The following is a 6,197-nucleotide window of genomic DNA, read 5'->3' as shown; positions in this document are numbered from 1 at the left end:
ACCACGCGATCGCCACCACGATTCCTCCAAGTCTCATCCTCTTCGGTATAATCCTCCGTGCGACGAGTTAGCTCCTCCATGAGTACAGTTTCTACTTGCTGTGTACCACGAATAATTAAAAGATCGATTCTGTTACTTTGTTTTACAAATTGGAGCTTTCCGTCGATAGGAAATTAATTGTTTCTATATACGGTTTCCAAATGTTGGATAAACTTGGAGATTATAGGAAGTGTGTAATTAGGTTGGAAAGATGTCTTTCTCAGAGTGATAAAGAGCTAAATGGGATGACGATCTTTCGGGACGAGAAGCGATGTTTTCCGTCATTACGGAAACATTGGTCGGGTCTCCCGCAGGAATAGTTTGGCCACATGGCGAATCAGCGAAACGGGAAAACGGTCCAGCCCTAATTTCGAAAGAACGGCCAAGGCGGTCAGAGTTTCCCGGCCCCGGTGTATATACGGTATACCCTCCATCATTTTTCCAGCACGCGAGGATCGATTTATTATCCGCAAGGTGGCAAGCAGCACGTTCTCCGCTCATAGAGAAAAGCAAGCGTGACTATATGGACACGCGACTCCTACGGGTCGACTCCTGCCCCCTTCTCGATCATCAATCGCGCAGACCCGTGTATACCTTCGAGAAAACTCTAAACGGACCGTGAAAATTATGGTGGATCCAAGGCGAAAATAACCAATGGATTGTTTTCCGAAATCGTTTCGTCCCGACATATATATATATTATACGTGTTATACACGTGTCATTCGGTGGATTTTAAATTATCATCAGGAACAATTGAGCCTTGGATGTACAGGAGAATCAGAGTGATACTCGGTTAAACCGGAAGAAGAGATCGAGTGTGTGCGGAGAGGGAGAGGATCTAACGAAGGGAGAGAGAAATATATAGGCGTCATGGGGGGATATCAGTGACGAGCAGCTGACTCGCTCGGGTAAAAGTGGAGGCGGCTCTCGGTTACCGTGTCGCAGTCGGTAAAAATCAAATAGAAAACATAGGGTCAGCAGCCACCAGCGGCTTTCCATGGGGACCTGACAGTTGCGTCTACAAATGAGCTGCAGGGTTCTACGCGCGTGCAGCAGCAGTCTATGGCTGGCCACATGGTGCAATTAAAAACGGCGCCGAGTCTCTTTGTGCCACGCGACCCGAAGCTGCCATATGGCTTCTCTCCTCCACCACCACTTTCAACCACAGATACATATATCGACTCGACTGGGATCAAGTGCAGCATCCCGACATTCTTAACATACCTAAAACCACTTTTTCCCGTAAGAAAGAAAATTATCAATCGTATAGCAATATAATTGCAGGGAAAAGACGCGATATCACGGATAATTGGCTCGCGAGGAAAAATGAACAATGTAGAAATTCCGAAGAGAGCAAAGAATTTTTTTCTTCTACTTTTTTTTCTGTAAGGTGGAGAGATGTAAGTATAATAGCTGCTGCTTCGAGGTTCGGAGGAAAAAATCTCACGTTGTAAGTTTGAAAGGATTGCGAAAGGCTTTGCGCGCGGCAATGACGAGTCGACAAAGATTATCTCCGGGCTTTACGGATAAAGAAACAAGAAGAAAACCAGGATGGCAATAGTCTTGGGGATATATCCAGAAGACGTTCCCATGCAAAGAGATCCTGCGCATGGGTATATATAGACCGGGCTGGAGAGCGGACGGGGGAAAAAAACGGATAATAGAAAGATTTCCAGGATTCGGGCAACTCTGTGGGAAAAGACTGAATGAACGCGTAGACGGCAGGTATCCCGTGGTGCTCCAGTATTATTCTTAGGGGACAATGAGCCTCAAGGACACGCCGTGTCAGAAAAAGTCCAACAAGCGCGGAAGGAGAAAACTTATCGCACGAATTAAGACGCCGTTGTGCAGCACCTCGCTCGACACTCGTCATCCGTTTATAATTGTAAAAAGTCCACAATCTCGTTCGTTGCTCGACGTAAAAAACTGTCAATGTGTACATCATTCCCTTACAATCATCGAACTCTTTTAAATTTAACATTACAAACAACTACGTTCGTGGAACTGCAATAGTGTACCAAACTATAATATATGATAATCGACGTTTAAGAGAGAGCCTTTGTACACGAATTTGATCGAGTACATGAGCGCAGCTATTAGAACACGCGATTTCAGCGTGTTTCCTGCCGACCGCGCGGTGGCCGTGAAAGTTTCATTCGGAAGTGGAAGGTCGCTGATGAGAGGGAAGTATAGCATATAGTTGGGGAGGGTAGCGGAGTCGAGTCCCAGCAGGAAGTCCGCCAAAGTTTCGCTAGGGAAAATAAAGGCGGCGAGTCGGAGGTTTTTTCCGGCGTGCCGCGCGCTAAACGGTTCGGGCGTCGAGGCGCAGGGAGAAATTCCGCGTGCGGCTTAAAGAGGCCGAAATCAGGTGTGGCCGGGGGTCTTTAGGTGTCGCATAAAGAAGGCGTATCCGCGTAAAAGCGAACTTGTCGCAAGGAGCGGACGCCGAGGCGGCGAAACATCAGAGGATTCTTCTCTCGGTGCTGCCTGCGCGGCCGGTGCTGGAAGGGAGACCGAGGAGAAGAAGAAGGAGAAGAAGAAGAGATGGGTGCTCGCGATGCGCGAGGAAAAAAAACTTGTCAACAAGACGCGGCTAAAAAGTGCATTGTATGTACGAGGCTGCGCTCTCGGAGTAGGAGACGAGAGAGATTAGCGAGCAGTCCCATAAAAAGCAGTCCATCGCCGGTATAATGCAGCTTGGATTCACTACGGCCCTCACGTTGCCAGGAATGCCGGCCGTTTCTCCCTTAAATATGCCGGACCTCCTCCTCCTCCTCCATCGCCAGAATTTCATTAAACGCCGAGATCGGACGCGAAATTTGTACCGAATACGAGAGTCGGAGGGAGCAAAAAGCGCGTAGCTCTCCTCCGCGTAAACCGAGACGCCGGAGAGCGAGGGAAAAAAAGAGAGCTCGAGACGATAGTAGCGAGAAAAAAGTGTATAATTGAAAGATGACAAGCGAGAAACGTCTGCGTTTTGTTTATGATGCTCGGGGGCGCAGCAGAGCTGGTGGGGAGCCGCGGCGAGTCTCCGCGCGAGAGCTTTGTGTTTGTTGATCTCCTAACGAGTCCAGGCGCGTTTTCCTTTTTATTTTGCTTGAAAAATAAATAGCTTAGAAAGAGAGAGAGAGAGAGAGAGAGAGAGAGAGAGAGAGAGAGCAATAAGGAGCTCATCGCGAACCACGAAGGTGGTTCGTTGCGACAACAAACCAAAATTTATCCGAGCTTATAAACGCGTAGTTTTCAAAGGGTCTCCGGGGCCCGGGCCCCGGGAGCTAGGCTATTCTTCGATCCGGTTGACGAGAGTAGGAGGGGAGGGAGGAGTTCGCGAAGGAACGCGTCTTTCGACGGACCGAATGAAAGGTGCGCGGAGCAAGGAGTAAATCCAAGGTAACAAGACCTGGGCCAGTCGAGGAAACGAGAGAAAGAGACGTTCTTCGAAATGTAAACACGATAAAATCAACAAGGAGAGCAGGGCGCCCGGAGCTAAAACCTCCTCCCCCCCCCCCCCCCCCCCACCCCCCTCTCACCCGAGATAATTCTTGATAGCACCGACGTATCCCCCCTTTCGCAAGAAAAACAATATGAAAAAAGCATTATTTCCTTTCCCGTGCATTTCGCACTTACGAAATCGGTATACTTACAATGTAATAACTATATGACCGCGTTTATCAATGAAATTCTAAGAAACGAGCTGTGCGACTAGGTCATTCCTGAGGGTGCGGGCGATCGATCACTTTAATAGCCAAACAACCTACTCGTATATATATATATATATATATACACGTCACACGGAAGAATAAGTTGGCAAAGTGTAATACGGTTCGCCGAAGGTTTTCCCGGTGAATATAGAGCGTTATATGGTATTATTATTACAGGGACAAGCTACGTGGAAACGTAAGGTGCAGCAGCGGCCATTGTCGCGACGGTATGAATAGAGGAGGAAAGAATGAAGCAAAGGAACAAGTGTAGTACCACAGCTCGGTGGCGGTGATGGTGGTGGCGGCCCACTATGCCAAGAATCCGAGGAATCCCGCAGTGATTTATGGACTTGGACGCTCCGTGCGAGTCCATCCGACAACTTCGAAGGACCAGCTTTGCGGAGGAGAGGAAGCTACGCCTACGCTGCTCCCCCCTCCCCCTCCCCTCCTCCTTTGGCCAATTAACGCAACAGGCCGGATTCATAAATCGTAATTCGTTAATTCGCGCGTGAAGCTACTTTGCCAATATCGAGATGTTTAGCCGCGGGCCGAGACCTATCAATGTTCTTCGTATATATATATATATATATATAGCATCTAACACCCGCGTGAATTACGATCGAGCTATAATATATAATAAGCGAGGCAAGACGCGCATGCAACGAGCGCACTCTTCTCTCTCTCTCTCTCTCTCTCTCTGGCTTTGCGAAAGATCAAAAATCAAATTATTCAGCGAGGATGATGAGGAGCGATAAACCGAGGCGAGGAACAAAATGGCCCCTCCTTTGTCCAACGAGTTTACCACGGATTGGTATGCAGCTTTCTCGAGTGGATATTGAAACGGGGACAATGCCTTTATAAACGCGCGGGACCGTTCTCGGTGACCGGCCGGAGGTTTTCGTTACTTGGATGAATGAAACTATTATTCGCCTCGTATATACCGTCGTACCCTTGTACCTTCGAGGTGTGTGACCCGCTCTCTGCCAAAGTCGGATTACTTTATGGACTTGCTCGCGTGGAGTACCTGCGCAGTCCGCTTTGCCTCAAATTTTCCTTCTCCCCTCTTGAAACAAACCCGCACCTTCGACACGGTCCGCAAATATGCGTCGATCGAGCTATTACAAAAATTGCTGCTTCCTAATTATCGCACAACGTGTGCAGATGTATAAGCGCGAGCAACGTAAATAAGACGATATAAGCAGTTTGTGTTTCCGCAGCGTATATACGAGATGGATAAGATGGGACGCGCAAGTTATGCATGGGAGGACGCTGAGAAATTCGTGAAAAGTTGGAAAAACGAGATCGGATTCTCCGGCTATGATGAATGGATCCATTTTCCCGGAGGAAGAGCCCCGGTACAAAGACAGGTTCGCGCCAACACACTTGGACGAGAGTGTGAGTGAGCCGGAGGGTTCGTCACGATAAATCTTGGACCCATGACCCTGTTTTCGTGCCAGCGCACTCGAGCGTGTCGACTAAATCTGGCCGATACAAAAGATTTTATAAAGTGGGTGGAACTTATAAAGTGACCCTTTATGGAGCCAATGAATGAGGATGTCACGCGAAAGGACGTACTGCAGCGCAAAGCTCCAGATTTCCCAATTTTCGTCCGCGGCTCTCGATATACGCGTGTGAACGACGGTCGCGCCATGATCCTGCCAATGGGCCGAAATGGGATCAATTTCAACTGGACCTTTATCGTCGAGGATCTTCTCTCCTACACAACTCTGTATACCTCGACACGCACTCTTCTGTGGGAAACTTTGCTACATCTTGCGCCACCGAAGCACATCTCCATAACGAGTACAGTCCTATATTATACCCTCGATCGAGTAATTGATTCGACATAAATTCCACTCGATTTTTCCATTGATTCTGGAAGCTCGTTAATGTCCCGAATGATGGATCGAGGAGTTTCTCGCTGTGTGCCACTGAACGCGCGCGCGCGTCTTATTCTTATCGGTATATATATGGTTAAGATTCGACGAGAGCCACCATCATAGAATATCGTGGGACGTCATTTATATATATATATATATAGAGAGAGAGAGAGAGAGAGAGAGGGAGAGGGAGGGAGGGAAGAGACAAGTTTGGTCAACGAGTTATTCGACTGGTTTGAGCTACCGAATATCATTAGACAGGGCCCATTAACATTTTAAGCACCGTGTCGAGGACCACCGACGCGACTCCCCGCGCTTGATCAAGATCCCGTGGGCCGTGCGAGGTGCTCACCGGGATCCTCGGCTAATGATGTTAATCAGTCAATCCAGGTGACAGCTCGCTGAGATCGTAGCACGTGCTCCTGTAGATCCCTCCGTAAATGAAATCTCTACCTAAATAGCCAGTCTCATTAACTCCTCGGAACACGTTTGTCCACCTAATGTCCGCTCGATCGCCTCCGGAGAGAGCCTCTATCGCGAGAATAACCTATATCTATATATGTGCGGCGGTAATCCG

The sequence above is a fragment of the Prorops nasuta genome, unplaced genomic scaffold, assembly GCF_024137725.1.
Source record: "Prorops nasuta isolate Cenicafe-Biocafe unplaced genomic scaffold, Cenicafe_Pnas_1.2 PNAS00017, whole genome shotgun sequence".
NCBI lineage: Eukaryota > Metazoa > Arthropoda > Insecta > Hymenoptera > Bethylidae > Prorops > Prorops nasuta.
The sequence above is the reverse complement of the archived record's forward strand: the minus strand, read 5'-3'. Positions refer to the sequence as shown.